The 22,537-nt window shown below is 36.0% G+C and overlaps 1 long non-coding RNA gene across 2 annotated transcripts in view; it reads left to right on the top strand.

Moving 5' to 3' along the window:
* LOC136402909 (uncharacterized) overlaps positions 1-22,537 on the top strand; it is a 92,654-nt gene that overhangs the window by 32,313 nt on the left and 37,804 nt on the right. Inside the window, exons 1-2 of one of the 2 annotated variants that reach the window (XR_010751051.1) lie at positions 15,401-15,589; positions 21,363-21,455. This is a non-coding gene — a long non-coding RNA (uncharacterized lncRNA). Of the gene's footprint in view, positions 1-15,400; positions 15,590-21,362; positions 21,456-22,537 lie in introns of those variants that run through there. The other variant, XR_010751052.1, reaches the window with a different exon arrangement.

Below are 22,537 nucleotides of genomic sequence, written 5' to 3'. Positions count from 1 at the left end.
CCATTACCTTGTTGAAGAAGTGTACTCTTCCATTCCTAGTTTGCTGAGAGTTTTTTCTTCTTCTTTTCCAAGTGAGAGGAGGGGAGATAGAGAGACAGACTCCTGCCTGTGCCCTGACTGGGATCCACCTGGCAACCCTGGTCTGGAGCTGATGCTCTGCCCATCTGGCGCCATGCTTGCAACTGACTTATTTTTAGCACCTGAGGCAGAGGCTCCATGGAGCCATCCTCAGTGCTCAAGGCCACTGTGCTTGAACCAATTGAGCCATGGCTGTGGAAGGAGGAGAGAGATAAGGGTGAAGGAAAAGGAAGGAAAAGTAAATAGTCACTTCTCCTGTGTGCCCTGACCAGGAATCAAACCTGGAACATCCACACACCGGGCTGATACTCTACGACTGAGTCAACCAGCCAGGACCTAGTTTGTTGAGTTTTTAAGTCAGCAATGAATAATAGATTTTGTCAGATTTTTTTCTGCATCTATTGAAATGATCAGTTTTTCTTTTTTAGTTTTAGTGAATTAACATTGATTTTTCAACGTTAAACCAATCCTGTATTCTTGAGATAAACCCCACCTAATATTATCCTTCTAATATATTGTTGGATTGATTTAATTCTGTTTAGAATTTTTATAGCTATGTTCATGGGGGAAATTGATCCGTTTTCTTTTTTGTAATATACTTGTGTGGTTTGGAAATCAGGGTAATGTGTCCTCAAAGAACATTTTAATTTTTCTGGAAGAGTTTATGAACAATTGGCATTATTTTTCCCCTAAATATCTGGAAGGATTTACCACTGAAGCCCTGTGAATCGGAAGTTTTCTCTGTGGGAATGTTTTGAACCCAAAATTCAGTTGTTAAAAAACAGATATATGATTGTTCATGTTATCTATTTCTTCTTGAGTAAGCTTTGGTAGTTTACGTCTTCCAAGGAATTTGCCATATCATCTAAGTTGTTGAATTTTTTTGCCTAAAGTTGTTTATAGTAGTACCTTATTTTCCTTTTTATATATATATATATTTTTTATATTTTTCTGAATCTAGAAACGGGGAGAGACAGTCAGACATTTTCCTTTAAATATCTAGAGAATTATGTCAATAGTGTTAATTGATTTGTTTCCCATTTCATTTATCCCCACTTTGATCTTTAATACTGTATTTATTTTGCTTCCAGTTTAATTTGCACTTCTTTTCTAGTTTCTTTTTTTTTTCTAGTTTCTTAAAATGGTAATTGAAGCCATTGATTTGAGATTTTTTGTATTTTCTAATATAGGCATTTCATTTATACAAAAGTTGATAATGTTGTATTTTTATTTTCTTTCAGTTCAAAATGCTAATTTTGCTTTTGAGCCCTTCTGTAATCAATGGGTTATAGAGAAGCATGTGATTTTGTTTTCAAATATTTGATATTCCAGTGAGCTGTTACTGATTTTCCTCCTTTGTTGCCTTATTAGCTATAACTGTTTTATTATTCTCCTGTTTGCTTTCAGATTTACAGTCTACATGTTCAACTTATCAGTCTACCTTAAAGTGATATTACACCACTTCACATACAGCAAAAGAACCTTGTATCATATTTCTATTTTACTCCTCCTGGCCTTTATACTATTTTTGTCATGTATTTTGCTTATGTGTGTTATAAACCCCACAATACATTGTTATAATTTTTATTATCTTAAAAGAGAATTTTTAAAAATCTTTCACATGTACCTACCTTTTCTAGTGCTCACTGTTCCTCTGCTTAGATCTATATTTCCATGTGGTACCACTTTCCTTTTGTGTGAAGGACTTTAACGTTTCTTATAGTACAGTCTATTGGAGATGATATTGAATTTTCAGAGTCTTTGTGACACTCTCAGGTTCAAAGTGAGCAAGCATCAATTAATCTACTCCCTACCATACTATAAGTAGCCTTGGCTAAACTCTAGAAGAAAAAATGAAAAGGAGCATATTATACAACCATGAAATAGCCTAGAACTTTGCCTCTGAAAGTCCAGTTTGGGGAAAGAGGGCTTGTGGTATGCCAGGGTGTTAAAAGTGACTGAATAAACATGAAGCATCTTCTCAGATACCAATTTTACTTAGAGATTTTGAAAATATTTATAAGCAGTATTTTTATACCACACATCAGATTATTATGGTATACAATGCAACATTTATATTAAATTTAAGACAAAACATGAAACTAAAGAAAATTCTAACTTGGGACCGAACTTCTAGGCAATTATTCATTCTTCTCTGCTATTAACTACACTTTTGTGAAAAAGCTTGAGGAGCAATGACTTGACGATTATTCATTTAAAACATCTCCTAAAACTGGATGATGTCAACAAATGTAGATTAATTATAGAGGCTTTTATTTAATTTGAATATGCATTTCTGAATTGACTACTATAGTCTTTTTTGTTTTTTTTTATTTTTCTTTGTATTTTTCTGAAGTGAGAAGCGAGGAGGCAGAGAGACAGACTCCCACATGTGCCCGATCAGGATCCACCCGGCATGCCCACTGGGGGCGATGCTCTGCCCATCTGGATGTTGTGCCATTGCGGCCAGGGCCATTCTAGCGCCTGAGGCAGAGGCCATGGAGCCATCCTCAGCACCCGGGCCAACTTTGCTCCAATGGAGCCTTGGCTGCGGGAGGGGAAGAGAGAGACAGAGAGGAAGGAGAGGGGGAGGGGTGGAGAAGCAGATGGGTGCTTCTCCTGTGTGCCCTGGCCAGGAATCAAACCCAGGACTTCCATACGCAGGGAGGACACTTGACCACTGAGCAAACCGGTCAGGGCCTTCATTCCAAGTTTTTAAAACACACATCATTATTCCCATGAAGAAGGACCAGTTCTCACTCTTCTGTTAGCAAAACCATCCAATTTTCTGACTCCAATTCAGTATAGGATAAGAATGCACATAAACAAACCTGTTAGAAATAGGCCTAAAATAGTGATAGTGGGCTTACCATGAAGAAGACCCTACCAAAAAATCCACTTCCAATACTACATCCTAAGGAAATAAATAAGCCAAAATTTAACTATTAGATTGTTCCTTTACCAGTAGAAAATGAATTGGTTGCAATCAAAATGAGAAACTGTTTAAATTATGGCACATCCTTATATTCTACAACAGAATACATATGCAGCCATTAAATTATAGCTGAATATTTAACTGCTTATAATAAGAAAAACCCAAAATTTTCATACTTATTCAATGTGAATAAATACGCTAAATGATGACATAATATGTTTATTCATTAATTTAATATTTGCAGTATAAAATGAGACATAATTCTTGCCTTCATGACTCTTAATTTGTGAGGAAAAAAAATCAACAATCTTGGAAACCCTTTATTCCTTTTATTCATTCTCATTACTTAATTGCCCAATCATTCACTCTCTTATTCACCAAGGACTTTGGCACTTGGCTTTCAGTATCTGTCTCCTTACATTTTTTGCCATTGTGTGACACTTCAAATGTCCATATAGACAACCCATCCAACAACCTGGAATTTTTTCATTTGATTTTAGAAAGCGAGACACAGAGAGAGAAGTATGAACTCATTGTTCCACTTAGTTTTTCCACTTAGTTGTGCATTCATTGATTGCTTCTGGTACCTGTGCTGACTGGGACTCAAACCCATGACCTTGGTACACAAGGATGACGTTTTATCCACTAAGGCAGTGGTTTTCAACGCTTTTACAATTGGGGACCAGTGAAAATAGAAGAATTATTTCCATGACCACTAAAGCAGAAATCACCCTAAGCATAAGTGAATTCAACTAAGATAATTTGGTCTATAATCTTCATACAATATCAGGGTGGTTAACTTTTTTGTGGACTGGCACTCATTTTTAGTGGATGGGTCTACAAACCTGTGGTTGAAAAACACTGCACGGAAGCACCCAGCCAGGACACAACCTTGAATTCTTGACTCTACCAGCCAACATCTACTTCATTCAGCAACATATATTCCATACCCCCAATATTATGATTACCAGGAAATTGCTCCACAGCCTTAGACTCCAATATGTTAATCTCTGACCACAACCACTTGTTGTCCTAGTCGTTTTTGCCACTCAATTACTCCCTAAACACCTGCATTGTTACTTTTCTTAACCTCCATTGCTCAACTATTCCCTTTTCTTTCAAATCACAATCTCCCACATAGCTTTTCCTATCAGGCTAGATTCCCAGGCACATCAGTCTCTCCTGCTAATAACCTTGTCCCCTAGCTAATACCCTGTCCCATTCCATAGAGCATATATTTTATACCATCTTAATTCAGCTCTAACTTGCTATTTCACCTATGTCTTTATCTCTGTTATGCTTCCATTATCAGAAAAAAAAATCAGTTATGAACCTCCTTCATCTTCTTGCTCCACATTTACCAGTTATACATATAACTATCTTCACCTCTTTCCTTCTAATCAGAGGAAAAGTATCCTTCTTCTCTTTCCAAGTCAATTCCTTTATGTCAGGGGTCTCAAACTCAACTCAGCATGTGGGCGCAGAGCAAGATCACAGCCGTTTGGCGGGCCGCACTAGGTCTACAAAAGGCAACTGTTACGCAACACTTTTCTCACTGCAGTTGAAAACAAAAAAAATCAGTACAACAAGCACAATCGTACATGCAGTTTACTCAGTGTCACAAAACGACCAGAAACTGTAGTTCGCATCACAACTGCTGTTAACTAAGCTAATATCTAGCTAGGATGCTAGAGAAATGAAAAATACAAGTAGGCCCTAGGCTTACTTAATTTTATCCAAAATATTTTGAACTTCGTGGATTAGTCTGCGGGCCGCACAAAATTGTTCGGCGGGCCACGAGTTTGAGACCCCTGCTTTATGTGCACCCTTGATCCCATAGTCCCTCTTTTCCTACAGAGTCCTGATTTACCTTTATCTCTCCTCTCTGATGACTTTTCCCCCACATTTTAAATTCTCTTCCCTGTAGGATCTCCTCAATTTTGTAACCTACTCCCCATAGTTATCACCCTTTATTTCTGTTTTAAAGAAGAAATGAAGAGACTTAGAGTAATATAAATCTATTGTAACCTTTCTCAATTTTAATACATTTTCAACACAACACAAACAGAATTCTGCCACCGTCAATCCATTGACAGTGTTCTGGCAAACATTACTAATAGCAAAATTACCAAACCCCATGATCTTTTCAACTGACTTGACCTGTCTTTATCTTCTGATACTACTGGCTTCTTTCATTCTGAAACCTCTCCCTATTGGCTTCTCTAACACTGAGCACTACTGGTGCTCCCCTTCTACCCTTCTGCTATTTCCTCTCAGTTCTTTTACTGCCTCTTCTTTGCCCACTGACTAATGTTGATCCTCATTTCATCTCACTATATTCAGTCCCTGGGAGCAACGGCATACACTATCCCCTTAATATCGCCTATTTAGTGATTTCCACATCCAGCCCGGCCTTTCTTCTAAGCCTCAGACACATATGTGGAGCTCCCAACTGAATTTCTTTCTCTACATAGATATCCCATTGCCACTTAATCTTCCATATTCAATTATGTCTCTATGAGTTTCTCACCGCCTTCTCCTTTCTCAGTGTTCCATCCCCCCACACTACACACAGACACACACACACACACTCTCCCCAAAGCCCTGTTCTCCTCTATTTGTCTCTATCCTGGTGAATTATACCACCATTGTACTCTACAACCACAACAGGGACTAGGGAGTCATCATTCTAGACTTCTCTCTTATCCCTAGCCCTTCCCAAATCCAGAATCTCATTATTTCCCACCATGACTGTAAAAGCACACAAAAAACTTCATTTAAAAGAGAATAATGATAATAAAGCAATCTTACTGCATTGCCCCTAGTTTTTAAATTATGAAATGAAAACCATGTTACCTTATTAGCAAACCATAAAAGTTTATACAGAGCCTGACCAGGCAGTGGCGCAGTGGATAGAGTGTCGGACTGGGATGCTGAGGACCCAGGTTCGAGACTCCGAGGTCGCCAGTTTAAGCACAGGCTCATCTGGTTTGAGCAAAGCTCACCAGCTTGAGCCCAAGGTCACTGGCTCGAGCAAGGGGTCACTCAGTCTGCTGTAGCCCCCTTCCACAGTCAATCAAGGCACATATGAGAAAGCAATCAATCAACAACTAAGGTGCTGCAACGAAGAATTGATGCTTCTCATCTCTCTCCCTTCCTGTCTGTCTATCCCTATCTGTTCCTCTCTTTGACTCTCTCTCTCTCTGTCACACACACAAAAAAAGGTTTATACAGAAATGTACACAGCTTGCACTATTCCCAGAGATCAGAAATCTTGTTTATAACCCTGTACCCAATAGTGTTTAGCACAATGCAGTTGTTGCTTAACTATCTGTTCATTTTCGAGTAAAGTAAATATGCCTTATTTAAACATATCCATGATAATTATTAAGCTGCATGCTAAACAACTCAATAAATAATAATAGGATTCTTATTAATCAAACATAATTTGTGCACTTGTTATTTCACCAGAATTTCTTTAAAACACATACAACACACTTACCACAACAGGAATTGGATTCCCTATAAACTGAGCTTTCTTTCACTCCTATTCCACTGTCATAGACAATACTTTATTTATGCTCCTTCAGTCTCTACCCTGTCTTTATCCTCAAAATGATGAAAGTTAATGTACTCTCATGGATACCTTTACAGTAATAGTGTGACCTAGGTGAATCAGAGGGATCCCATTGTCTCCCACGTCTTTCCTACTTTGCTTTCTGATGCTTACAAAATGGACCCTCTAGTTTATAAGATACAAACAGCAATTCAATGATAATAAATGAATGAATTTCAATAATGCTAATATACAAAGGACTAATAAGAGCCTTCCTTTGTCACTGGGAATGAGGAAAAAAGGTGGTATATTGTTAAGGGGCCTTCAGAAGGAATGCCTTCCAATCATTCTTGATTTTTTAAAATTTTTCTTTAATGCATGTAACTTTATATTAGGGGAGAAATATTCAAAAGCAAGTCCAGAGGTCTCGTTTTAAGGGCAAATAAAAGTTCTATGCAACTGTATGTACTAACATTTTTTACATCTAAATAATTAAACTTTAGGAATTTCAATTTTATATAAAAGGAAAGGAAACGAGTAAAAATAAAGGTGCATGGGGGAGTATTAGATTTAGCCATATGCTACAAGAATTTCTTATCAAGAGAAGATTTTGTATTGACCGTACTATATAAATAGTTTTGCAGTTTATACCATCCTGAGTTCACTGGGTCAAAAGTTGACAGTATGGGATCATCAAGTAAATTAAATGTTAACAGCAAAAATTAAAGGCTTTAAATTAAAAACATAGGTCCTACTCCGATGATGAAGGAAAGTACAGAAAAAGTATTCCCACAAAAGCTGTAAACTGTTCACCTATTTAAAATGAACTCTTCAGAGCTGCCTTAAAAAGTTAATTTTAAACACATTGTTTTAAACACATAAGCATTCTTTTTGCTAAAAGAGAATGTACTATATTTTATTCTGATTTCCCTATGGATTTGTTCTATAAGAAATAATTTTTCACATATTAAGTATATAAATGTAGTTCTCAACTGTCAGAGAGAACTTGGTCATGCATCCTCAGTCATATCTTCTAGAGAGAACAGAGGGTCTCATTTTTTGTTTATTAAAAATAAGTAAGAAATAAATGTTAATAGATTCCTGGTACCCTGTCCTCTCAACTTTCAGTATTAGGCTCGTCCCAAGTAAGTAAAGTCTCTGAGAGTCATGAGTTGTAGTTTTTAAAAGTTTTCATCCACTGTAACATTTACTTTATTAAAACCTTCCAATTTTCTTTTGATAAAGAGCCAAGAACAGACCTATTTGTTTTATTTTACAATCTTTTTTATTATCTAAAATTGCTCCCCAAGCACAAACATTTTAATGGCTAGGCCAAAAAAGTTAACCAACCCGTCGTATATTTCAGACCAAATATGCTTTATGACTTACCATTCTGGGTGTCACTTTTTAAAAGAGGCCCTATTAAACTAAAGAATAACCAGAAGAAGGGAGCCAAAATAGTGAAGGGTTTAATATCATAAAGCCATTAAAGAAATTAAAAGGATATTTGGGGAGTGAGGTTTCAGTTGCCTTCTGGTTGAAAATAACAGTGGTCATATTTAAAGGGTTATCACATGTAGTGGAAATGAATTTGTTGCGCATAGCTACAGGGGGCACTTTGACAATGGTGGTAGTTAACAGTCATGTTTTCACAATTAAGAGTCTATGACTCCAAACCTGAATAGGCTAAATTTTCTTTATTAAGCTCTTATGAAATTTACATTATTTTAAAAACAATGTTTTGAAACGTTGTATTTAATATTGCAAAACACTGTTAATACTTCAACTAAAGCCAGCATTGTCACACTAACTTTTTAGAAAGTAGATAACTTAAACAAGTGGATTTATCCAATTCCAGGTATACTTATTGGTAAAGAGGGGGAAAAGTTCAAACTTTTTCAATGAATATTAACCATTATTAATTGTAAAGGAATTGTAAAATTCCTTTACAGTTCTTTTACAGTTCAGTCCCATAATCTGTGGCTAAGATTATGGGAGCAAAACAATTCTTCATATAGGGAAGAAACCTTATAGCTCCATCTTAATAAAACCAAAGTTGAAAACAGTATACATGTATGATTCTGTTTTAGTAACTTCCGCAAACTGAGGCTATAACCATGCAAAGTAAATTTCTCAAAAGTGCACTTCCTGATGCAAGCATAAAATTTCTCCCATGTAAGTAATATTGACATACTTCAAAAATTACTTAAAGCAAAAACAAAAATACTTTTAGTTTCGTTTATGACTTATATGATTTTTAAAGGATCATTCACAATATTATAGATAATAAAGCACTGATCTTTCATTAAAGGAATCTACCCAACTGTAGAAATATATTTCTAAACTGTACGTTCTTTTAAACTGATACCTCTTTAATTAAAGTACACAGTTATGAACCATTTAAGTAACCTCTGAGGAGGATTTTATAATTGTTTTTGAATGTTACAAATAGCTATAGGGAAAATAAACTATCAAAGTTATTTGGCAGAACAAAAATATAGTCAGTATCTAAAATAAACTATAAGCTTTCACTTTGAAATGGGAATGTGGACCAGTGATTTGTAGGAAAAACTCATCACATTCTTACCAACAATTTCATAAATGTTGTGTAGGTTTATGATTTCAGTAGCAGACTAATAGCTAGCTGTATCTAATTAAACAGTTGTCCATCTTGAGGTCTGTCACTCCACAGATCTAAAAAAGATAAAAGGTACCTTTTATGAATTTGTTATAGAAAGTACAGAAAAATACCTAGATTTGGTATTAAAAATATACTTACCATGATTAGAAGTTTAATTTGAAAATTTCAGGTAAATATTAAACTTGAAAAATTAAAAACTCATAGTAGAAAATAAATAGCTATGATATAAGACAGTGGTCCCCAACCCCCGGGCCGCGGACTGGTACCGGTCCGTGGGCCATTTGGTACCGGTCCATAGAGAAAGAATAAATAACTTACATTATTTCCATTTTCTTTAAGTCTGAACGATGTTTTATTTTTTTTAAATGACCAGATTCCCTCTGTTACATCTGTCTAAGACTCACTCTTGACGCTTATCTTGTAAGTTCGACAATTATATTTAAAAATACCACAGTTTTTTACGCCGGCTGCATAACTTTATCTTGTGCATTTATCCATCCCACCCTAAAGGCCAGTCCGTGAAAATATTTTCTGACATTAAACAGGTCCGTGGCCCAAAAAAGGTTGGGGACCACTGATACAGGACATAGATTAGAAACATTTTTAAACCACCTATTATGAAACCTTGTCCTTTCTGCCTTTATTGTAATTCTTCTGGCTTAGTAGTTATAATATTTCTAGAGGGTAAAAATCTTAAGCATAGCTATTTATAGCACAATGTTTTAAATACAAGATAATACAGCTAGTGCTCGACTTAAGACCACAATTGGTTCCAACAGACCGGTCGTAACACGATTTGGTCATAAGTTGAGGTAGGCTATATGTACAGAACTGTGAAATGATGTTATAAAATTCTTTAAGTCATATTTTATCATAATTTTCTTTCATTATTGTTATATATCATAATTTTCTTTGTTCATTTTATGCCATTTGTATCATCTCTACACCATTTTGCTTCTTATTTTTACATTCGTCAGGTTTAAGTAAAACACTGCATTACCAGTACAACTGGTTTAATATTTGCAAAGACAGTTTCCTCTTGGTAGACATCTTGAGAGGGGTTTGATGAAAAATATCCAAGACACAAAACACAAATTGCTGTACTGAGTCTGGGATAACAGTTGAAATGGTTCATATGGAGATGGTAGTGCTGCCAGAAGCTGGTCCGCACTGTCGTACACCCAGCTGGGCAACGCTTGCGCTGCCATACACGGGACAGTCATGGCTAGCGACTGTGGTAATAAGGTCAAATGGTCGTAAGTTGCATAGGTTGTAAGTCGATTAATATTTGTAAGTACAAAACAGTCTTAAAACACAATACCTTGTTTATAATAGATACTCAGTAAATGTCAATTAATTTCGATTAGAAAATAGCCTTCATATTAAATATATAACAAATGTTTACTATTTTATATTTTTTACAAGGTTAACCCACAGATTATACATAGAACATGTGATTCTCAAATTTGTTCAGATGGCAGAGCAATTAGAGATCCTCTCTCTCTCTCTCTGCTGAGTACCATTCATTCCTATTAAATATTTATCAATGACAGTAACTGCTAAAGACACAAAACAAGAACAGAAATAATCCCAGCTATCAGGAAACTTGCAAAACCAAGAAATATATCTCTATATGTTGTACATATATTCACTACCTCAGCCACATATCAATACACAGATAAAATGGCTGTTTATGTATATGTTAGTTTCCAATTGCTACTATAACAAGTTACCCTAAACTTTAGTAACTTGAAACTCTAGAAATATATCATCATACTGTTCTGGAGGTTAGAATTCTAAAATGGGTCTCCGTGGCCCTGGCCACATGCTCGGTTGGTTGGAGCGTCATCCCGGAGCACAGAGACTGCTGGTTCAATTCCAGGTGAGGGCACATACAGGAGCAGCTCAGTGTTCCTGTTTCTCTCTCTCCCCCTGCCTTTCTCAAATAAGTAAATAAATATTTAAAAATAATCTGGGTCTCAGTGGGCTAAAAGCAAAGGGTAGGCAGAGCCGCATTCCTTTCTGGAGGTTCTAGGAGAGAATCTGTTTTCTTGCCTTTCCAGCTTCTAGAGGCTGCCCTCATTTCTTGGTCCTTGCCCCCTTCTACCTTCAAAGTTAGCAACAGCTGGTTGAGTCTTTCTCAGATCTTACATCCTGACACTGACTCTTTCATTTCCCTCTTCCTCAGTCAGAAGAACCTTGTAATTACAATGGGCCTACTCAGATAATCTGGGATAATCTATTTTTAGGGCATCTGAGTAGAAACCTTAATTCTGTCTGCATCCGTTCCCAAGTAACAAAACACAATCAGAGATCCAGAGACATGGACATTTTGGGGAGGCCCATTATTCTTCTACCATATATATAAATGTACAGTTTTTTCCTCTGTTTTACTTCAGGAACCATCAGCCATCATCCATATCTGAAATTATGCAAACTATTCACATGTGTGATTCTAGAGAAAGGATTTATAACTTTTAACAAATTCTCAACGTTTCAGAATCATTGGACTAGGTCATAGAACAGCAGTGTTCCTTAGAAGCATAGTTTAGTGTTGTCAACAGCCAAATTTTAGATTGGCCTTTTAACATGTATATTTTAAATTTTGATTAGAAAGCCTTACTATAGGTTGGAAGTTTTTGCTTAAGTGTATTTTCCCCTGGGTATTTTTAGAAGTAGTTGTAGTCATGCTAACTACACTTCCTTACATGTTGCACATATAACTGGTTTTCCAAATTGGTATGCATCATTTTGTGATGATGCTAACAGTAAATGCAGTAGATATTCCACACCTCAGAGAAAGAAGACCAACAGGAAAATAAAAGGTACCCATTTAAGTAAGTTATAAAGAAAATTCAATAGCATGTACTAAGTAAGTTCTCAAGTTACTGTTCAAAATGTTTTCTTCTCTAAGAGTCTTCATTCTTTCTTAAAAGATGAAAAGACCTATAGCTTTCACAATTTTATCTCAATAAGTTATTATGTTGACACCAACATCCATCAGTTGTAGCTCACTCAGAAATAGCAAGAGGAAAAAAAACAAGCATCGAAAGTACAAGACCTCTGTTCTTCACGCTATTCATATTTACTATTCCTTAACTGGTGATCGCATTCCAGTTTCCAAGTAAAACTTTCATTTTAAATTATGACTTCAGTTCTACTCTTAGGATAAGAAAAGAATATACAGAGACACAAACTGGATGAGGAATGATTAACTCTTCACTGTATTCAAGATGAAAGAAAGCTGAAAACTGCCCAAATTGAGTACCTAAATAATAGAGAGTTTTATTTTCATAAACTACATCACTTTGTGAAGTATTAAAATTTGGGGAAGGTAGGCTTCCTGGATTTTTACCAATGAATTTGATGGTCTGAAGTAGAAGTGGGTTTTTTTTTCCTTTAAAATTTAACTCAGGAATTTGCACCCCCTTGTGGTCAAATAAAGTTCTTCACTTGCAAAATACCATTTTTCCCATTTAGGCTTTTTGTTCAGGAATAGGAACCATGTTACTTGATTTGTTTTCTCCCATTTTAGTGAGTCAAGGGGCTTTAATGAAGGATATGGGGCTTATTAATTAAGATTTCAAACAAAACAGGACTTAAATCTAAAAGTAACCTCTATATAAACTTTAGTCTGTGCAAAATGGAGATAATATTTGCACCCACTTCATATGTTATGAGGATTCAAGGGAAAAATGCATATGTACTTAGCACAAAACCTGACACATAGTAGATACTCAATGTTATTTATCAATAACAACACAATTTTATACAGTCACTTTATTCACAGACTATATCAAAAGAAAGCTAGATCAAAAATTTACCAGTTCGTGTAGTTCACTACAATCTTGCAAATAAGTTCCCTAAATATATAACTTATCAAGACTTCCTCTAGCTGATTCTGCCCACAGGTACATTATATTTTTAAAATATAGAGAATATGTAATTATCTCTGAACAATTGATATTTGGATGGTTTTTACTTTATATATTTTAGGCTGGCTTAAATTTTTTAACTTTAGTAATTAGAAAACAATAAAACCATTCAATTTCATGTTACTCTTATGACATGGTAAAACAAATTACAATCCATATTCATCCGCCAGAAATCAATACTCATATTTGGCAAAAATCATAGGTGAGGCTAATTTACCATTTTAAGGGATTCTTGAACGCGAATGTTAACTTCCTAATGGCACTAACTATAGTTTGATTTTTAAAACAATTCTTAAGCCATTTTGAAAGATTGATGTTAAAGACTATTAGCTAATATTTACTAATATGCCAAGCATGGTTCAATGCCTTTAATATATTAGCTTATTTACATTCTTACAACCACCCAATGAGGTACTAGCATTACTCCTTTTACAGAAGATCAAAGTGAAAAAAAGTCCCTAGGGTCACAGCTAGCAATTAGCAGAGCTGAGATTCAAACTTAGGCAGTTTGATTTCAGAGTCCACTCACTTAACTAGTGCACAAAGTACCATACAGATATAAGACACACATACACTACTCAGCCATGTACTTCTTGATCTCAAATTATTAATATCCATTTATTTCCCAATCGTACTTCAGTAATGCAAATTGTGCCAGCCTTCTCCCATTTCCTTACTTTTTCGTACTTCCGGCACTTTCACAGTCATTGTTTTAACCCTCACAATGATATGTCTTAGGATACTTGAACAGTTTTGGTTCATCACAACTTTGCAACAAAAACTGGAAGAAAAAAATCAGAGTAATACCCCAGATTTTAAATTGTTGGATTCTTTAGAAACTTCATGATAACTTGAAATCGGGAAAACAGTAACCAATCAAAAATAACCTTATCTAATTATTTAGTATCAACAGCAATTAATTTTTTTTTATTTTCCGTTGTCTGTTGGCAGATAGGATAACTCTATCAAGTAAACTATTAAAATTGGTTTTTAAGGTGTTAAAATATTGACATCATTTATTTAGTCCTACCATAGCGCCCCGTTTTAGAAGGTGGACACAGATTTCCTTAGGTCTTGTCCTTCCACTGACAAGTTGTTAAGACTTTGGGGCAAGTTTCTTGATTTGAGTCTCGGGTGTCCTCCTGTGTAAAATGAGAATTACACCTACTTCTTAGAGCTGTTGTGAGATATAAACAGGACCAATCCATAAATCGTTTATTTAGCACCGTGCCTATCACAGACAATACGCGGTAACTAGGTAATATTACCTTATCAAGTGTGTCGCACAACGGAACCCATCTTGCTAGATTCAGTTCACTTAACACGCCTTTCTTTATTAAATCACCGTGATACCCAAAGACTGTCCATTCACCTAGTCCAAAGCGAGAGAATGCTTAAAGACAATAAAGATGGTGAGAAAAACTGGGTTCCATGAAAGCGCCTTCGCAACTGGGCCGGGACGCACTCGGGCAAATTTAAGTACGTACTGTGTGTACTACTCCTTAACTGCAAGTAGGCAGGCAGGCAGGCGCGCACGGTCTTCAGCTGGGGAAACCACACCCCCTGTTTGTGTTCAGGTTGGATCGCACAGCCAGGTCTTCGTCTCCATAATCTGACAAATACGGACATCTCCATATTTAGGCGGTCTGTGCTCCTTTATGCAAATCACTTAAAGTTTCTGAGCCTTAGCTTCCTGGTCTGCAAACTGAAAATAATAATAGTACCTACCTCATAAAGTTGTTCTGAGGCTTAAGTGCGATAGCTCCTGCAAAGCGTTGACATAGAGAAAAAGCTGGGTACAGAGGCGGGGCTGTTTTAAGTACACGTGTATCCATGCAATACAGATGGTCTCGAAGACACATTCCGTTGTTCTTTTCAATTAAGCTGCACCCTTACCTGTTTTCCTCGAACAGTAGACTAAATGCCTACCTACTGACAGATCGCCCATGGACCTTTCGGCCCACACTCCACACACAGTCCCTCTACCACCCAGCCTGAGTAAAGAAGGACCTGCACGCACGCGCAAGGAAAAGAGGTAGGAGGATTTCCATCAAGGAAGCGTCGGGAAAGCTGCGGACAGCAATAATCCTGCGCATGTGCAAGGCGCGGAGGTGTGGGAGGAGTCGGCGCGTGCGCAAAGCTTTCGGGAAAGCAAGAGAAGGGGGGCACTGGAAGCGGTATTGACAGCTTTGAAGACAGCCCGCGTTCCCGGCATGCCCCGGGGTGGCGGGGTTGGCTCTAACGAATTTGAATGAGGAGCCTCAGCGCTTTCGGCGCCATTTTCGAGTGATGCCTGATCCCATCAATCTAGCGGAAGAGATGGGATAACCTGTCGGAGAGTATATCTCCGCTAGGACCTCACCGAAAAATCACTTTAAAAATCGCCAAAAATTACTACGAGCAAAGGGCAGTTCGTGGAGCCTCGGCAGGGTTTGGCGCAGTCGGTAAGAAACTGAAGTAGCAGAGCGGGACTCGGGAGGTGGCAGTGGGGGGACCGGCAGGCGGTGGGGGGGGTTGCAGGGAGTGGGCGCTGGTCCGCCTTCTTTTTAAGCACAGAAAATGCGGAGAGATAGGGCTGGGGGTAAGTGGGTGTCTGCGAGTGGGCGGCGTTGGGCGGGATGTGGCGGGAGAGCGGGGAGACGGGTGTGGGGGAGGGGAGTTGCAGTTTGAGCGGGACGCCGACGGGCTGCGGCTGAGCGGCCGCCGCCCAGCGGATCTGTCAGCAGGACCCCCGAGGGCCCAGACGGGCGCGGCGGGGCTCTGCGGACCGCCGCTCCTTTGACAGGAGGAGGGGGACGAGCGCCTCTCCCCACTGCCGAACCCAGCCGTCTTTTATCGCAGTTTTCCCGGCCTGCTGACGGCCGACTTCTCTCGTGACAAGAAAGTTAAGGTCGGCGGAAAATTGAGGACTCGGAGTAGCGGGTGGCTCCCGTCCGTCGTGCGGGACCCGGCCCAGTATACGGTCGTCTTTGACGCCCAAACGTGAGGTGCCCTCGGAATGTGAGTTTCCCGCTGTTGCCCGCGGGCTCCGGGCGCCCAGGTCCGGGCTGGGGTAGCCCTGACCGCTTCCACAGTTTGGGCCGGACGGGGCGGGGGCAGGCTTTTGAGGTTTTAGCGGGCTCCTGGGGAAGATGCTGGACTTTCGCTTTTTCCTTGGGATTTTTGTCATTTGCTTTGCCGGTGTTGTCCTTTGGAGGGAGGGGGGGCGTCTTGAATGAGATGAAGGATGGGGCTTCGAGTTGCGATTTCCTTCTCTTTGCCATTTCCTCCGAGTCGCACTTTTCTTAGACTTTTTACTACAGACTTTGGAACGTGTCGCGAGGAGAAAAGCAATCTGTGAGGCAGCATCGTTATTTTCCTCCCGAAAAGTCTTTGCCTGGACAATTTAGCGGTAATTTTGCAACCCCCACCTTTTCTTGGGAACTCGCTTGACTCTGAGGCGGAGGGAAGAGGGATGTTATTTGTCTTTCCCTTTAGTGATTGATTTTTTTTTTTTAGCTCCCAGTTTCTACTCGACAATTTGAATGATTTGAGCCAGTGACGGCTTTAAGTAATACTTTCTAGATAATGACCTTTGTAAATATATTGGATTTGGAATCCTTTTCTACGGTGAAGGCGCCAGTCGATTAACCCTTTGCTGGCGTGGTGGTTTGCCGTTCGGGCGCACCGCTCCGGGTTGCGAATACGCTGGAGATGCTTTTTGCTACAGCTATTCAATTGTTCGCAAAGAGGAATAACGCTTCAGGGGAACCGCAGCCACTTACTCTTCAGGGCCTCCTGCGTCAAGTCTCCCGCACCCCGGAATTGGTGTAACGGCTGATTGATTTTTTATTTCTGTAATGACTAGAGGACCCGCCCTCACTTATAATCTCTCTCCGAAGAGAATAGGAGAGGGCAATGTGATGTTTTTCAAATTGTGTGTAACGGAGCTCCCAAAACACTGGATTTGTTATCCCCTGATTGGCTGGGAGAAAGCGGAATGTGGGGTTTGAATGTTAAAGGCTAGAGATTATAATTCTCGACTTTACGAAAAATTTATATTTTTAGAGAACCACGGAAATAATTACAAAACGTTAAAACGGGAAGAAGAAAAATAAAAAGTTGGTATTTTTCTCCATAAAAGAACTTTGAGTGATTTCTGAAATTATATTAAAGGAAAAGTGTGGAGGCAGTTTTCGCAAAATAGTAATTCTGCTGGCAGAAATTGCAAGACTTATGTATTTGCTCCTGTTGTCGATTGGTTAAAAACTGAGTGAAGCATTTAGATTTTTTATTCTTTTGACAGAAATTTTTCATCTTTAAACTACGTATATTTATTAGATGCAGATTACAGAATTTTTTTTAGAAAAGAAACTTTCATTTTCTTACTTTTCCACATTCTTAGCAAAAATTGGATATATTTTCAAAACTTAACATGTAATATAAAATGTTTTACTAATTTAGCCATTGCAGTGGACTAAAAACTTTTATTTATAAGAAATTTGTATAGCTTAATTTACACAATACAGCAGGTAAGTACACACAGGTGATATATGATTTCATTCCTTTGATAAATTTATTAAGAAGAAAATATTGTATACAACAGTGGGTGTGGTGTCTTATTTGATTAGTTTTAAGTTAATATTTGGTTAACATTGCTTGAGACAGCCGTCAATATATTTCTGTTTATTACCACACTTGTCATTCCGTTTAGTTGTATCTTGATAAAAGTCGGCTGTGATTTTTAAAGAAAATCAGTAAACTCACTGATAAACAAGATAAATGTTGATCCTTTTTAAAATTTTTTTAATATAAATTTATATCCTTTTTTAAATAATTGAAATTTTGAAACAGCATTTGTATTATCACATTAGGTCATGTATTCATCTCTGCAGGGCAATAAATATAATTTATATTAATAAGTGGAATACCTGAGTTTACAAATCATACTATTTTGCATTGCCTTCATAACATGAATTGCAATTACAGAACCTGTGTTCATTACTTTTTTTTAAAGCTGTTTTATTTTCAGTCATCTCATGAAAATTTCATGGAAAATAGTAATTATCCGTTATAAAATTTCATTTGATGAAATTGTAGGAAACCTCTTTTCTATTTCAAATGCATTTTTACCATTTTTACCAGAACTAGTGCGGGTTTTATATTTTGTGTATTTTAATTTTTATTTAAATTATTATATGACTTGGGGAGTTTTGAGGGTTGAGGAAGGCTTTCAAATTCCACCAGGTTGGTTAAATTTAACCATACTTTTTCAGTGCTTTGGTTTATGGTTTTTGTTTGTTTGTTTTGGGGGTGATGGGTGAAGGGTTATTTTGCTTAATAGCCATTTTTATTTTTAAAAGGATTCCTTTATTTAAAATACTACACTTGAAGCTTGAGAACACACTACAACCTAAATAAAATCCACAGCATTCAAAATATTTTCCCTTTTATGTGATATCTTAGTAGATAAGGGGAAGATTTTGGTTTTAGATTTGTGGCTATAAAGGTATGAGTTCCAATAGATGCCTATAATTATTATATCATGTATTTTATTTTCTGTATTATAAAGACTAGAGAAATCATATTATAGGAAAATAGTAGAGAAAGGTGTTGTTACAGTATCTCAACTCTTTATTGTTAAGTTTACATATTGTGTAGGAGAGGGAATTAGAGAAAGTATCAGTCTACGTGGTAGCACTGATTTTCATATTTATGTACTTAGCATTTTTATTTATTTTTTAATTGAATTTATTGGGGTGATACTGGTTCACATAACTATACAGGTTTCAGGTGCCCAATTCTACAACATATATCTGTACACTGTATTTCCTTCTTACTATTTTTTAAAATCCAAATAAAACAATTGTAGAATTGTTTTAGTGCTGTCAACTGTGTTAGTTGTACATTTACAAAATGTAGCCTCAGGTATTTGTATGTAACATTTTTCTAAGCAGCTTAGTATCACAATGTTTATCATGAACTAGAGCTAAGGATAAAAATTTCAAAATAACTTTCATATTCTGGATTCTTTGTTTCATCTTGCTTTGTATACTAAATTTTTGTTCTGTAAAGACTTATGTATATTTTTGTTTCTGTTTATTTATTTACATATTGGTATATAGTAACAGTTTTGAATGTAACAAAATATATACTTTAATTCAGAAATTTCAATCAGTTGATTGGATCTACAAAAAGGAAAAAAATAGCCAGAAGACTATATTAGGTATTTCTTCTACATGATACATAAGCTCTCTCCAGTTAAAAAAAAAAAAAAAAAAAATCAGAGTATAAATTTACACACTATTTTGAAATTTTATTCTACAAAAATCTGTCTCTATTATATTTTTTAAATTACTGGCCTAAAATTAGCTCCTGTCTTTTATTCCTTTTGTTAAATGAAGCTTAATGATCCCCATATTGGTTTCTTTTTAACCCTTTCTTAAAAGGAACAGAATATTGATCTGATTATAACTAGAAAACACATCTTAGAAAGAATTGTCACATTTTAGGGAATTAGTCTACATGCACTTTTGTTCTTTTTTATTATTATTCAGTATATTTAAAACACTGTGCCAGGCGACTAATTTGGACATGTAATTAGAACTCAAAACAATGACTTGCTGAAATTTGGTAGCCCCTCAAGATGACAGGAAATCAGTAATAAACTACTACTTTTCTTTGAAATAAGTGTCAAAAATGAGATGAAGCTCTTTTGCATTTTTTACTAGTGACTGTTAATGCTTTAAAGTTGATTGTCTTAATAGTATAAGAGTAATATCAGTTTTAGAATATCACATTACTAATATGTGTTTATATATTTGTCTGATTATTTGCATATACAAATGACTGTAAAGCCTTCCTATAATATTGCTTTCAGGTGGAGAAGTGATTTGCTTTTTGCCTTCCCGCCCCATCCCTCTTGACCATCTTAGAGATGCTTTAAAAGATCTTCCTTTTAGAAAGATAAGTTTCAGTATTAGAATTGGTATTAAATATATAATGAATTTTATTCTAAGTATTTTTTATCAAATTATGAGAAGTTTAATATATTTTGTTCAATCCTGTCTTTCACTAAAGAATTTTTGCGCTGGCAAGACTTGTGGGTCCTAAGTATAAATAAACTTTTATAATAAAGTTGAAATTTGAGTTTTACTATTTCAAGGTTTTTATACATCTTTTATCATTTGGTTTAATATTTGTCTTTATTTGACCTTTCTTTGTTCTTGATTTCTAGTATAATTTGTTTTTTGTACTATTTAAAAACAACATTTGGCATAGAGTACATATTGGTGTCCACTATTTTCCTTCTGTGGTTTTTAAAGTTAAGATACCTTAGTTTTAAAAAAAAAGAAAAAAGATGCCTTAGTTTTTAGAGTGCTCAAATATAGAAAACTTTATATCTTTGAGGACTATGTAGAAATTTTAATTTTTAAGAATGTCATGGTATTTGAATTAGTGTTTATGGATTATACGTGTTGTGTGGTTTGTGCCATTAAACAATCAGATATTTGGTGGCAGAGGATCAAAGGTTTATTTGGTTTCATTTCTTTTCCTAAGCTATTTTTAAATAAAAATGGAAAACTCAGAGCATTATGGTTCACATAGAGTACGTTCTGTTAGAATTGTAATGTCTTAAGAAATTTGGAATACCTGCATTGTTCCCTCAGTCATGGCAAAGAATGAAAGTTGAAGATAATGGTAATTTCTGTCATTAAAAGTTTGACAATTGGAGGAGAAAGGCAGTTAAAAGTTTCTAAACTGGGTTTTCTGAGTTTTAGAAGGACAGATCTGGTATCTCCTTATGAGTCCCCTTTACCAGTTTTCTAACATCGACTTATGTAACACACAACCATTAACATCTATTTATGTAACACCCACACCCACACACACCCCCATGAGTCCCCTTTACCAGTTCTCTAACACCCACTACACATGCACCCAGCCCCCTTTGAAAATGAATGCCCTAAGGGCCTAAGAGAAATGAAAGCAGAAACCTATTACTCTGATTGTAGGGTCTTTGAATGATAAAGCATTATCACAGGTGTTTCTAATGAAGTTTTTTTTGTTTGTTTAAATAACATTCTTTTCAAGTTAGTTGGGGTGAGGTTGAATGTAGGCAAGGTTGAGGTAATTTTGAAGACCATACCTCTGTGTTCAAGGATCCACTTTGGAACTGCAGGAGGCGGAAATCTGTTGAGTGTCTTCATGCCATAATACATGACATTTTTATTGCAGGTTTCGACCTTTAGGAGAGCCAATTCTGGAGAACAACCTAACTTCTTTGATTGAGCACTTGCATAATGCATTGGAGCATGTTAGGAGATTAAGGTATACTAATGAATTTTAAAGGCATACAATTTTATATCTTTGCAGTGTAACTGGACTAGACAGTTGGTAAAGCTAGAACTTGTAGGTGAGCTAAACATAAGTGAAGATTTATTAATACACAGAAATCATCCTGTGAAGTGGCCACAGTTGAATACTCTTGTTTATAAAAAATCCAGGATTTTTTTATATAGTTGATGTTCTCATATCTTGTATTAAGTATAACTCCAACTGAAATTATTTAGTCTAAAAATAAATATATATAGTGATTTTTTTTCTTTTTTACTCTTAAGATTGTTATTATAGTGTTATATGTAAAAGAATTTAATAATAGACTTTTCATCTTATCTAATGGAAGTTTTAAATCAAATGGAATTTGGTGCTTGGCTGTGTGACAGGTATAGTGGTGTGGTAGTTAAAGCCTACAAAATTAGATAAAATTAGAATATTTTAAGAGCATTTAAAGTATTCCAAATAGTATCCTAACTAAAAGTGTCAATTTGGTTGAAACTGAAAAACCCACTTTTTAAGCAGAAACTAGGATCTTACTCATATGTACTTCAAGTAAAATATTTAAATCGTTAATATCAAAAGTTACAAACTTTAAAAATACACTGTAGAATGCCAAAATTTCTAGTGACTTATTGTCTTTTCTCCCAAAAAACATAACAGAACCACTTTTATAGCATATTTATGTACTTTTATTTGCATAGTTTTAGTTGAAACTTTCAAAATACTTATCTAATAAAATTCTGAATTGTTTTTTAAATAATCGGGTATAATGAAAATGAACCTCTTGAACAATATTACTAAGTTTTACTTGATAATTTTTGCATAATGAATTATTAATCATGTGATAAAGAGTTAACCATACTATTTTTTTAACTTTGCTAGATAAAGTGAGGTTTACTAAAATAAACGTACTGCAATTTTTTTTACCTAGAAACATATACTTTATATAATTTAGATAAAGGAAATTACAAAGTTTTGTTTTCATAAGTGTAATTTTAGTCTTAAATGTGAAGTGTAATTACCATGGCCATAAAACTGCCATGTATTATCTTTAAACAATATCTTTAAATGTT

The sequence above is a fragment of the Saccopteryx leptura genome, chromosome 4 (assembly GCF_036850995.1).
Source record: "Saccopteryx leptura isolate mSacLep1 chromosome 4, mSacLep1_pri_phased_curated, whole genome shotgun sequence".
In the NCBI taxonomy this organism is placed as follows: Eukaryota; Metazoa; Chordata; class Mammalia; order Chiroptera; family Emballonuridae; genus Saccopteryx; species Saccopteryx leptura.
Note: the sequence above shows the minus strand (reverse complement) of the source record. Positions and strands in the feature narration are given on the sequence as shown.